Raw genomic sequence first — 14333 nt, 5'->3', positions numbered from 1 at the left:
TAAGTCTGTTGGGGTTGGGGAAGGGAAAGGGTGTGGGGGAGAGAGGGATTGGGGCTGGGACAAGCTGCTCAGCTGGGGGGGGCATTACTCAGGGCAGGGGGGTGGCAGGATGCAGGCATGGCTCACTCCAGGTTGAAGGGGGCAAGCAGAGGCATAGCATAGCTCTTGCTCCCAGTGCTGCTGTGGGCACATCTTGCACCCTCCGCACTGGCTGGCAAGTGGTGGCAGGGAAGAGCAGGCAAATCAAACCTGGGAGCTGGGGCAGCTCAACGTGTCAGCCAGAGCCCAGCAGAGCTCAACCCCAGTGGCCCCAGCTCCCATACAGTGCACAGGACCATGCCTGTCCGCACTGCACCCACACCACGGGGCAGCTGCCACACGGGTGCCAGGTGGGAGGGGGGGTGACCCCCGCTGCCCCTCTCTGCCTGCACTGCAGGGCAGGGCTCTGGCACTAGAGGCCCTAATCCCCGCTGCTGCAGCTGGTGGGTGTGGGGCTTTTTAAGTGCTGGGAGGCTGGGTCCAGGCGGGGCAGCCCTGGGGGCTTCTCCTGCAGTTCTCCCTGCCCGATCCGAATTGGCACCAAATCTTCCGAAGCTGATTCGGCCAGAGGGATTCAGGACCATGATCCAAATCTCTGAATGGAATCACTGGCCTCTGAATCGGCCAAATCCGAATCAAATACGTCCCTATTTGCATAGGCATACTAACTAGGCTAGATAGTGTGGTCTTTTGTAGGACATGAGACTATAGTCTAGCATTGCTACTCAGATTTGTAGCAACTTTCAACCTCTCATTTGTTACACATGGCATTTAGAAAACAAAAAAATAAACTGTTGAACTTCAGCTCAACTAGTGTGCTTTACCAGGTGATCAATCAGTAGAGGCAAAAGAGAATGTACTATAATGGAACATTCACATTAGGGGCACTGCAAGCAGATGGGAGTGCAACGATATCCTTTTCAGACTGATGCAATAAAACTGTTAGGTGTGCAAATGCCTACATATTCACAAGGTAAACCCAGAAATTTCAAATAGGAATCCATAATGTCAAAAACGCTTCTGACCAACTGTGTGTTGTCACCTGCTCCCCCTGCCCCAAGATCTTTGCAACAGAAAGGCTGTTATTTTCTGTAGTCAAAAAAAAAATGAAAGCTAAGAGCTGGCACTTCCCAAGGAATGCTTTGAGACTTAATGTTGAGAACCACTGACAACCCATTGTTACATTTTTATTGGACATGTACTGGAATGAACTGGTAGTAAGCAATGTTCAAACATAAATCAGGTTAGGCCATTCTGTTTCATGTTACTGTTTGCATAGCGTTACATTGCTTCTCAACAATTTTATCTAAGGGCACATTTGCAAAAGCACATGTTCACAAAACCTAATTTGAACCTAATGTGAAAATGTAAATCGAGAAATATGTAAATATAAACAAAAGCATGCAAAAATTGTGTGCAAGTTAACATTTATTTAACGAATTTGTACTAAAACCCTCTCACGTACAGTGTACCTGACATTTCAGATCATGGGGGAATGGGCCAAGTCTTCTGGCAGTCATTCACTCACAAAGGCAAAGGTGTTGATTGAGCTGTGCAAGCTACCATAACAGTGAAGAAGAAATGTGTGTAACTTTAGCTCTCCCCTCTCAGCTGTTTAGAAGCCTACCTCTGCTTCAAATTCTGGCCTGTATCTGTGTTCTTAAGTAGGCACCTAATTAATTCTTCTTAAATAAATCACCTTGTTTTGAGCAGGGGGTTGGAGTAGATGACCTCTAGAGGTCCCTTCTAGCTTTATTTGTCTGTTACTATAAAAAAAAATTAATGGGGGTTCACTTCCTCCTTCTAAATCAAAGAAAGCAGAAGAGGAGGTAGTGGTCCTGTCACCAAAAGCTTTCTTATTTGTATAAAGCCTTTTTGGCAGTTGTGGCACAATAGCCCCACACCCTCTATCCCCTTCTGCTGCTCCGATCCCCTTCTGCCCAATGTGCTTCTCTGCTTTCTGGTCTGTCTTGTGCTTCCTGCATGATTTGCTGCTCTGCTTTCTGCCCTATCTGCTGTTGTGCTGACTTTGATCTGCTAACACACACACCACACACACATTGCCTGTGCTATCCTGGCCACTTGTGCCTGTCCCTGGCTCAGAGCACTCATCCACAGTATGAGACACTTGAGCTCAATGCCTGCTTTGAACTAAGGGGAATCAAACCACATTTCCCTCTTTCTGGTAAAGTGCCCTTACCACCAGGTTAAATTTGGCAACTTTGGTGATATCCTCTACCTCTCTTGAAATTGATACTGCATGAAAGAAATTGCAGTTCATTGGACCAGAGAGTTTATGCACAAGTGTGAGCAGGACTTTGTAGCTTATTGGTCAGAGCACCTGCCTTTCATACAACTAAGAGTGTGGGACTGGTTCACCCTCTTGTATCCACACTTCAGCATTTTGTTTGCTGCCTTTTGGTGGTTACATTTGGGGATTTGACACCAGAATCAAAATATTTGGACACATACAAGTCTGTGTACTGTATTTTTCTTTGTTCAGTGATCTTTTCAGTGCAGTTTTCATTTTAGTATTTTTAGGTAATTTATCCCATAGGATTATTTTAATTCTTTGGGATTTGATAGAGGGCAATTGTAATTACTAACTTATATTTAGGGGGGAAAGCTTTTTTGTAAAATCAAACCTGGAAATGTGTATTAGACTTATGCAAGATAAACTTGCAATAAAAAAATGCTGTAATTTGAGCCAACTTCAAGCAAAGATGAAGACTTGTTTGTGAACTTTATTCACTATTATGCCCGAGTCTCTCTCCTTTTGTAGTAAGATATACACAAACCATAGTGGATTTCTTTATAAATATGTGCTGTCTCCTCAGATTTGTCATCAATCTGAGGCAGAAATCCTGCACTAATGTGCTCCTGCAAAAGGTATACGTCACCAGACGTCAGAACTGTTGGAAGGAACTTCAGTATGTTCTTAAATTTTGCAATTTTAGAAGCACTTGTAATACTGTGATTAGTAATAAAACTTCATGCAGAATTGTCAATAAATGCAGCCTTTGGAGCCAGAGAAGTTTCACACTCTAGACCAAATTGAAACTCCACAGGGCAGCTGCCCCAAACCTCCTTGCTATATGCTTATGAGATGTGGATGATGTAACTCACCATATCTAAAAGCTGGATTGTTTCTATCTGGTTATTTAGGTTGACTCAGCTTATCTTAAGGGTATTCAAGGTATGTGACACTGACCTCCATTACAGGGAATAGCTCATGAGACAGGTCCCTAAGGTGACAGGTAGAGAGGCAGCATACACGGGTGGCTGACCTTAGCCCCTGAATAAAAATGAAGTTTGCTTATAGAATCATGGAATAGTAAGGTTGGAAGGGACCTCTGGAGGCCATCTAGTCCAGCCTCCTACTCATGGCAGGACTGTTTCCCATTCCCACCCAGTTGTTGGCATGAAGAACTGTCCTGTTCAGTGACAAAAGCTGGTAAAAAATCATGACTTGTCCAGAAGCGCAAGACCATTTATGTGTTTATGAAATGATCCCTTGAGCAGGAATAAGATCTACATTTCCACTTTCCCAGCAGAGTGCCTTAACTACTAGATTTGAGTCATGCTCACTTTATCTTCTCTCTCGAGCTTAATTAATCCTACATACTTTTTTTGCAAGATAGCAGCTATGACACCTGGGGTTGGGAAGAATGCCTCCCACTTGAACATACCCTGAGGTTAGCGTACTCTTCCGCAGGGTGAAAGATGGGTCTGAACCCCCCTCAGGCTGAGGAGACAAATCTGGGACTTTTTTTTATGGGATGAAATCACCATGACAATGTAAACAAAAGTGGTGATCACAGCTGTATTGCTGTGCAGAGCCTGATCATTTCTATCAAGTTGGTCCCTTTCTCCTCTCGCTCCCTGCCCCCTGAAGCCGTAGACTGAAGAGGGATGCCCAGACTGAGCAGCCCAGTTGGGCTGAGCTGTGAGATGGAACTGAGAGCTGCTCAGCCCTGCCAGTTCTGTGATGCTCAGAAGTGGACCTGTACCCACCTAGTGGAGTTTTAATCCACCCTGGTTAAAAACTTAACCTCTTCCAGGTTTGAGGTGGAGTTGAGTGCACTATTGGACACAGGTGCCTAAATTCTTGGTAAGTTCCATTTTAGGCAACTAAATCCTTATCTGGGTTTGGCCTTTGGTTTGTCTCAGTTCTTTGTGTATAGTGTGGGTTAAATGGTGTCTCCCCACCTCACAAGATACTACTGTAATATCTATTACCAAACCTTAAATAACTTTTCTCTGACACATGAAGATGGTGTATATATATGTAAACCATACACAGGTAACTTGCATGTATCCTATATTTGCTTTTTTTTTTTTTTTTAATTAGTTTCAAAATTACTACTTCTCCCAAGTCTCTGTGGGGTTTCAGTCTCCTTGGCAATATGCTTACCTGCTTCACCTTATACTTGGCTAACTCTCCCTTCCCTCCAATAAATTGGTTTGCAAAGTGCATTAGAAGCACCTACTAGAGTGTACAGAGGGGAACAGCTGTGGTGCCTGAAGTTGGTGACAGTAAAAACTGAAGCAGCTATTAACCAAGCTCAGCACTCAGAACATGAAAACTGACTTTCACAGTTCACTAACAGTGGTGCTTTTAAGCTTCCTTATGCAGTCACAGGGTGGCAGCATAAACTTGGGGAAAAAACCTTGGGAAAAAGAAATTAGTAACGGTCCACTGCTTAATTGTAAACATCGTGTGGCAGGAATCCTGTGTAGATATTTAGTAATGAACACTGCCATCCTTCCCCAGGGCACTATATATCAATGTTAAATACTAACATGCTACCATTGTGTTGAAACTTTGGAAGGGCTCTAAATCCACATGCTTCAAAGCCAGAAGGTGTGCTCTGCATTTCAGTTGTGTCAATTCAGTCTCAGAAAGTCTGAGCCTCTGAAAGACTTGTTAAGCTACTAAAACAATAAGTTGTTTCAATGTATAGACATTTTAAAGTAGTTTGTGATAGTCCTAAACTAATGTTTCAGAGGTACTGGAGGCCAACACTTCAGTTGCTGAGCTTTTGAGCTGCTTAATTTTTTCTTCAAGGTGTTTTTAATTCAAAATGAAAGTTGTTCACTAACTACATCCTACTGCCCATCCTTAGAGTTTAAAACTCATTGGGGCAGGTGTCTGGATGCATTCTGGCCCTTTTCGCAATACCTAAGCAACAAAGAAAGCAGCCAGATTGTACCTTGATACAACGGAAATCTTGTGTGGGTCAATGAAATGGCCCAAGACTGCTGTAGCCATTCTCCAATCGGTTGTCAAAAGCGAGCAGTGTCAGGTGCGCAGCTGAATCATGATGTAGTCCTGCTCTGCTCAAAATGACTTATGCTCCCTTAGGGACAATAGCCAGCTAGTGGAAATTAAAGTGCTACTCTAAACTGCACTGAGCACAAGCTGGTGCAGATGTGCTCAGAGCATAAGGGAGCCATAACCAGATCCCTGATAGCCCTGCATCTTTGCTGCACTCAGCAGAACATTCTGGCCAGTAGACAAACTAGAGTACGTGATCTGAATTTTCCCTAGTTTGCAACTTCAGGCAAAATATGTTGAAATCTGTCTCCGTCTTAACGTCATTTCAAATCTCAGGCTCTTTGTTTAGGAATGGCATTCTTTCATGCCCTCTCTCATCACTGAGGAAAAGATTGCATTACATTTTGGTTTATTCTAGCTAGAATCACATTGAATGGACTTGTTACCAGTACATAGAATTGATATTATGATAAACAGTAGCCTTGGAAACAAATGTGATAAGGCAGTGTGCAGGAATGGATTGAAATGGGAGAGCAGAGAAGGCTGAGAAAAGTTTGTGAGACACACAGCAGCAACTCAGGAGCAATTAACTAGATCCTTTATAAAGCAAATCCATACTAATTTGACTGCTACTAAAGTGCCAGATTCTCATCTTGTGTAAACCAGTATACAGCTCCTGGCTCATTAATATATCTCTGCACTTGGTTCTGCCTGTACATTTGGGCTCCAGCAACTACTGATAAAGATGTCTAGAAGACTAGTAATAGATTACATGTGGCTTATTTGCCATATCACTTTATTGTAGCATGCATGCAACTAATTAGAGTAGTTCCTTCCTAGCATCTGGCGCTGTTATAAACATTTCACTGACGTTAGGACTGAAAGCCATTAACAACTTAAGAAAATGGAGAAGGGGTGGAAACTGCTTTCAACAAGTTGTATATAAACTACTGAGCCTAAAATGACTTGGGTCCGCACTGTTTTACAGTCTTGCTTTCCTCACTGGGCCAATGTGAATGGAAGTCTCTAAAGGTGGAAAATTATACTTCTTCATAATGTGAGTTTGAACTTACGTTTAAGATTTTTTTTACATTCTCAGTTTAGAACTTGACTGTTAGCGGTTTCCAAATACCACATATACCCACCCACCCACTGCGCATGTACACTCAGACCCACTAAATGTGAGAGAGCACATTCTTCAACTTACAGAATTATTTCCACATTAATGAACTACCTATGATTGATTCTTAGCGTACAACAAAAAGTAAAATTGTCCACTGTTCCTCCTCCCCGCCCAACAAACCCAGATCTGACCAGTGGTGTCAGAAATCCCTCTGAAGTGCATAGTTTAACTGGTTGGATTTATTTTCTTCCTGCATGGGCACCAATGCTTAAAAATTTGCTTCTGGCTATTTGGCCCAATGGTCAGATTTTCTTGAGGCAATGATTATGGCAAAGCAATACAAAACAGATTTACAGTGCTTTTCATATAGAGGGGCTTCTAGTCTATTAACTTCTGTCTCCTGCATAGTGAAGTTAGCTAACCAGTGATCAGTATACCATGGAGTGACAGCGGTAGGATGTTTCTACCATTGGCAGTTGTTACACATCCACAATGACAATGCAATGGAGGGAACTATTTCAGTAAGGAATCATGCAGTGAGTGGCTTTATTCAAAACCAATCTAATTCAAGTAGGGCGTGGGACTGCCTGCATGCTATTAAGCGAGAAATGTTGTATGACGCTGCAATGTGTCATATACATGCTGGGTGGCAGAAGTGGGGGTAGCAGTGGTTATTATAGTTAAGGTCTTAATGTACTTGCTTCTCTAGTGCAGTTAAAGTCTTAATATACTTGCATAAGAATCTCACTAGGAGTTTCTTTTTGCTTTCAATTGTTGATAAGTGTATTAAGCTGTTAAAAGTTAGTGTTCTGTGTTAGCTCTGTGATTACTTTAAAAAATCCCAGTAATGTTACATCAGTCATAAATGATGGCTTTTTCACACAGATTTATATCTGGATTATGAAACCAGCCAAATCTCTTCATCACTATATCAGGTTCACATTTTTTCAGGTATGTTTTGGAAAGCTGGCCATACCATTGAGGCAGAACTGGGGACTAAAAACAAGGGATCTCATTTCTAGGCCCTTCTTGTATGCTTTCTGCCAAATCAAGTGTTCCTCCACAACTCCCGCTGATGTCAATGGGTATTTTAGGTGCCCAGCATCTTTTGAAACTTGGGCCATCCAACTCTTGGTGCATTAGCTCCCTACGTGCAAAATGAAGGAAAATCATACTTCCTACCTTTTTGCAATTTGCCTTGTGTCGTGACCTAAGTTCCTTGGATAGATATTACAGAAGTCCCAGATATATATTATTTTTTTTTTTTTTTTTTTTTTTTTTACAAGAGAGATTTTCAAGCAAACCAGGATAAAGTGTTTTAAGGATCTCAGATTTGTAGGTGAAAATAGATTTCCAAACGCATATGCTTTCTGTGACTCAAGCTCTACTGCTAATGGGGAATAGAATTAGTCAACCAAAAGAAAAAAGAACATGAAGTGAAACAGCAGGAGGGAGCCAAATCTCCATCTCCCGCCCCCACTTCTTCGCTTGCAGTCTCTCACTCTCCCTTTCTAATGCAAGCTAGGGGAACAGTAAGTGACAGCCCTCATCAGCTGAAGAAAAACATTAAAAACAGCAGCAGGGAGGCCTAAGTTCCAACCTCTCTCCCCATTCCCTGCTCAGGAAAACATAAATGCCCTTTTGATGCATCCCATGGGAAGCATGCTTTGTGCTTTAAACAATTTTAAAATGACGTTAGCCAGATAAATACAGAAAATGACATTAAAACAGCGTTTTTCTGACTTAACCTCCAAAAGCCAGCAACAGTCTGAGTTAAGGTTCCCACAGCACCTATAACATGCTAAGCCCCTTTTGGACAGCCACTGCAGCAGCACACATGAGTTTGTGTCACAGGAATTGTAATAAGCAGCCTCAGGGTTCTTCAGAGTCCTGCAAAATCCTTTGGAAACTAAAAATAAAAGCGCCAAAAATAAATTACAGCCTGTCCCTTTATTATTGTCCAGGAGGTCTAGAGTTTCCACTAAAGCTACCACGTGTAGTGTTACGTAATTCTCTTTATGGTAAAAACACTGGATCTGCTTGTTCAAATTCCTGTGAAAATAAGAAGGGAAGTTGCTGAAAGTAATGATATATCTGTTTCCTCTTTCTTCCTTTTGTTTGGCTGGCTTATCCATGAGTGATCATGGTATGGTAGGGGAATATTGTCTTTTTGTGAGCTAGCACCTGTTCACCTGTTACTTCTTTTGATTCTAATGGTCAAATCAAGAGGGAAGGGATTGTCCAGGGTAGTAGTTCTCAAACTTTTCCATACTGTTATCCTCCAACAAAGAAAACTCTGACATCTAAGGAAGGTTGGTGGTCATACCTTCTCCCACCCCCAGATATTTAAGAACTTAAGTTCTAATGCAGTGGTTCTCAAAGCACCCCTCAAAGTGCCAGCTTTTAATTTTCACTCAATTTTTGGCTACAGAAAAACAATAGAGCAATTCTTCTGTTGCAATTCTTCTGACCCAAACAGGTCAGAACGTTTTTAACACTATGGATTCTTATTTGAAATCTCTGGGTTCATTTTGTCACTCATGTTTGCACACCTAACAGTGCTAACATTGCATGGCACCCTGCAGCCCCTAAAAAGGTTTCAAGGTACCCCTGAGTGCTGTAGCACAGTAGTTGCAAATCACTGTTCTAATGGCTAGAGAACAAGACTAGACATGAAAGATCTGGAGTCAATTCTCCTATGCAGCTTGGATATATCACTTAATATACATTGTGTCTAATTTTCTCAGGTATAAAATAAAGATAATCCTTTCCTACCTCATAATGGCTGGATAATCAAATGCTAGGGTGATGAAAGCCACGTAAGTTAGCTAGAAATTAAATGTTCTGAGCAAAAGGCTTACAAAATACTATAAAAAGTAATTCCAGGCACTTTAAGGGGTATCTTCACACTGGATTTAATATTAAGTGAGACGGGGCATGTCTACACATGAAATTAATGTGTCTGAATAAACTCTGGCACAATTTGAGCCAGTGTAAACTAATCCAGACATCACTGTCTATATGTGTGTTTAAACACAGTAATTTACTCTGCCATTGGATCAGGGGTGGGCAAAATGTGGCCCGGGAGCCGGATGCAGCCCACCAAGCCATTCTATCCAGCCTGCGGAGCCCCTAAAAAATGTAGAAAATTAATATTTATCTGCCCTGGCCTGCCTGTCATGTGGCCCTCAATGGCTTGCTAAAACTCAGCAAGTGGCCCTTTGTCCAAAATGATTGCCCGCCCCTGCATTGGATGGTACTTGTGTCTGATGGGGCTATCTGATGGAGCAGTAAATTAGTCTACACTGGCCTAATTGCTGTGAATTTTTAGATGGTGACACTTTGCTGTGCAGAAAATTAGTTTATTGTGCAGTAAAGTGCATACGTAGATCTGCCCACAAATTTCTAGTTTTTAACTAATGAAAACCTTTGGTCAATCATATTGGTGAAATACAAAGTTGTCTTTTTTTCCCCACAGATGTGGATGTCCCATGTTTTCTCAGTTTTTGTTTTTACATTTTTAAAATGTACATGCTATCCAAGTCTGTTTCAGTTGTTGCAACTCTACCCACTTGCCTGGTATGCCACATCCCTTTCCCCATTTTTATTTTTATAAAATGCATATTCTTGACAGGGACTGTGTTTTCCTGCATATCTGTATAGATCTTCCACAAATGTAATATAAAGAACTAACAGACTGCTGGATCTAAGTTGAAACAAAACCCATGAAGAGAGGTCCAGTACCCTGAAACACCAAATCCAAAACTAAATGGAAGGCTCTGAAACAAAAGAAACAAAACCATCTGAAACATTTTGGAGGTGGCCCCTGGGAATGATCTGGCACAGCCCTGTAGTCCTCCTTTTAAAGTGCTGGGAGGGTTTCTCCCATGGTTCCCCCTGCCAGGTCAGAGGCAGGCACAGCTGGAGGAGCTGAGGGAGAAGCCCCTGTGGCTACCCTGCCCAGCCTCAGCCTCCGGGCAAAAAAGAAAAAAAAAACCCCTCACTCTGGCTGTAGCAGCAGTGATCGGGACCTCTGAGAGCTTGTAACTCACTGTCTAGAAGCTGGGGCAGCTCCACCTGTTAGCCGGAGTCTGGCACTGCTCAGCCCCAGCAGCCCATCTTCTGGGCAGCACATAGTACCCTGCCAAGACATGCTGCACCTGTGCAATGTAATGGCTGCCATGTGGGTGCCAGGCTGGGGGGCCCATCCCTGCTGGCCTGTGCTGCATGAGGGGGCAGGGGAGCTCTGCCATGAGCCCTCAGAGGCCCTGACCACTGCCGATGCAGCCAGTGAGCTGTTTTTGTTTGTTTTTTTAGAGCGGGGCTTTTTTTTTTTGCTTTAAGTGCCAGGAGGTTAGGGCTAGGGGAGGCTGGGGCTGGGCAGGCCAGCCATGGGGGCTTCTCCTGCAGCTCTCCCTGGTGGGGCAGAGGCAACCACAGCCAGAGGAGCCAAAGGAGAACCTGCAGCCACCTGGCTGTGCCTGCCTCTCCCCAGTTGATCCGAATCTTCGAATCGGAGTCAAAACTCCAAAACAGATTCGGCCGAATTGAAACGGAACACTGATCTGAAACATCAAAATGAATTAGTGTCCTCCGAAATGGCCGAATCCAAAACTGACATGAAACAGCTGTTTCGCGCAGCCCTGGGCAGCTGAGATGTTTGAAAATTCAATGTGTTGATAATTGAATAGCATTGTCAAAGACCCCATCACTACATACAGTTTTAGGAGGAAAATACCATATTCCAAAGTCATAGAATCATAGAAAATTAGGTTTGAAGGGATCTCAGGAGGTTATCTAGTCCAACCTCCTGCTCAAAACAGGACCATCCCCAACTAGATCATCCCAGCAAAAGCTTTATCTAGCTGAGTCTTCAAAACCTCCAAGGATGGAGAGTCTACAACCTCTCTGGGTTATCTGTTCCAGTATTTTACTACTCTCCTAGCAAGAAAATTCTTCCTTATATCTAACCTAAACTTCCCTTGCTGCAACTTGATACTGTTCCTCCTTGTTCTGTCACCTGCCACCACTAAGAATGGTCTAACTCCATCCTCTTTCGAACTCCCCTTCTGGTAGTTGAAAGCTGCTATTGAATCCTACCTCGGTCTTCTCTTTTCTAAACTAAATAAGCCCCATCCCCTCAGCCTGTCCTCATAACTTATGTCATGTGCCCCCAGGCCCCTCACCATTTTCGTTGCCCTCCACTGGACTCTCTCCAATTTCTCCACATCCTTTTTGTAGTGGGGAGCCCAAAACTGAACACAGTACTCCAGATGTGGCCTCAACAGTGCTGAATAGTGGGGAATAATCACTTCCTTTGACCTACTGGGAACACACCTACCAATGCAGCCCAGTATGCCATTAGCCTTCCTTGTAACAAGGCACACTACTGGCTCATATTCTGCTTATTGCCCACTGTAATCATTAAGCCTACAGAAACTAAGAACTGGCTTAGCATCCTTTCAAAAAAAAAAAAAAAGTTGAAGTTTTCTCTTTTCCTTCCCTAACCCCCTGCAAGTCTCTTCCAGCAACAACTGTGACTTGGGCAAGGGACAGACATTACACACAAACTGGTTTAAGTGATCAGAAACTGGTTTAAGCCTGTAACAGAACAGACATTCAATGGACATAAACCAGTTTCAAAATGGCCAAAACCAGTCTGAGATAAACCTGGTTGAATGTAGTATCAGACTTAACTGATTTGGCTCAAACCAGTTTATGCAATGTTTGACCCAGACCCCTCCCTGATTTAAGTTAAACCAGACTCCCCCAGCGTCCCAACATGATCTCTGGGCTGGGCTGGGCAGAGCTCTCTGCTCCAGCTGCAGGGTAGACTCTGCCCCTCTGCTCTCTAGCCTGGCCCTAGTGGAGACACCGGTCAGCATGGCCTCATTAAGGCCACGTGGGCAGGGAGGGAGTTAATTCTTTACTCCTTCCCCTCTTTCCCCCATCCCAGCTGTCTGCCAGGGAACAGAAGGGAGGAGGCTGCAGCGGTGGTCCTTGGAGGTGGCAGACCCCAGCTGTAGGGAAGGGATGGAGGGAGGAATTAACCCTTCTCCCTGCCTCTTCACCTTAATGGGGCCATACTGGGTTGGTTGTCTCACAGGGTGGGGAGGGTCACTCTGTTCTGTTCTCGTGGAGACTCTTTCCCCTCCAGGACGGGGATTCTGTGTGGCCCTGGATGGGGACTCTTCCTCTTCCTCCCTGTGTGTGTGAGGGTGGGGGGTTCCCCTATGTCATGCACCCCCACTGCCTGGCAGCAGAGAAGGCAGGGAGGTCAGGGTACTCGTGCCTAGTGCAGGTGTGGCTCTGGCCTGCACTGGGCTTAGGGGGAGGGAGCAGAGCCTGCCTTATCACTGGGGTTCTGCTCCCCATGCCTGCAGCTCTACCACTCGCAGCAGGGGAAGCCCCACACTGGAGCCTGCTGCCTCTCCCACTCCCTGCTGCCTGTGCAGGTCCCCACACTGCTGGGAGTGGAGGGAGCCCTGCCCACTGCTTCCCTGCAGAGTTCAGCCCAGGGCTTCCCTCTGCAAGTGTGGAGCTGCAGGCATGTGGCATGGAGCCCTGGGGTTAGAAGCAGCCGGGCAGACTGTGCAAGGCTGCACTTCTCGCACCTAGAGCAGGGGCTCTGTGCTGCATACCTGCAGGTCCACACTTGCAGAGGCGACGTCCAGTGCTGGCTTCTGCAGGGAAACAGAAGGCAGTAGGGAGCAGAGGAGGCAGCCTCACAGAGCCCCACTCCCCACCCCACCACAGGGAGGGAAGAAGGAGAAGAACCCTCCCTCCCCAGCACTGAACAGGGTCCCCCTTCTGGGCCCATGGTGGTGGGGGAGAGGGAGGCAGGGGAAGAATTCCCCTCTGGGGCTGGGCAGCCCTGTGTCCCTGGATTGCTCCCAGCTGTCAGGGAGCTGCTTTGGGGGGGCAATGCCCCCCTCCTCAGCTCAGCTCCCCAGTGGAAGGGAGGGCTTCTCTAGCACCCCCAGGGTCCTGGCTTGAGCCGCTGCAGGCATGTGTCTGCATTTCCTGAATAGAAAGGGAACGTCTGTCCACTTGGAAACTGATTCACTCTCTGCAGGTTAAACTAATCTGCGAAGATTGACTCAATTCAGGCTTGGGCTTTTTGAACATCTGTCCTTAGCCACAAAGTTAAAATTCTATAATGGCTTGTAATAACCCAGATACTCATGTAGGACTTGCTATAAGCAACATCCAAGCATAGTATGGAGAAAGATACCCTATCAGCATTTTATGGTACTATACAGCTTAACAGTTATTTCACACAAGCAAAATCTGTTGACTATAACATACATATATATATATATATAAAATGAAGATGAGACATGGAGTTTGTAACAGATCTAATCTTCTTGCATGATGTTTTAATCCATCAACTAAAGTATTTGAAAATACATGCATATAGGTTAAGATGGGAAGTTAGATGACCTAAAGCAGGGGTTGTCAACCAGGGGTATGCGTACCCCTGAGGGTACTTGGGAAGGCACTAAGGGATATGTGTGGGTGGGCAAGGATGGAGCACTGCCACCCACCACCCCATGCTGCCACCTCCCAGGACCAGGGCCAGGTGTGGTGAGGGCAGCAACAGCCCTCTGTGGGCTGCACAGGCACTACCTGGCCTGCTGGATGCAAGGGGAGGGGAAAGTTCACATGCAGCAGCCGCTACTGCCACCCCCTCTTCCCCTACTGCCACTGCTCCGCATCTGGCTGCGTCCCCCTCACCCCCCACATCAAGCCGCCATGGATACACTTATTAAAAAAGCTTGAAAACCCTTGACCTAACATGATCTGATTTACTGAAAGTACTGGAATAGTAAAACTCTGATACTGAACTTTGTTGCTAGACAGAGGGCAAAAAGCACTAATGCCCTGTATGCT

Source organism: Crocodylus porosus, unplaced genomic scaffold, assembly GCF_001723895.1.
Source record: "Crocodylus porosus isolate Cpor-Errol unplaced genomic scaffold, CroPor_comp1, whole genome shotgun sequence".
In the NCBI taxonomy this organism is placed as follows: domain Eukaryota; kingdom Metazoa; phylum Chordata; order Crocodylia; family Crocodylidae; genus Crocodylus; species Crocodylus porosus.
Note: the sequence above shows the minus strand (reverse complement) of the source record.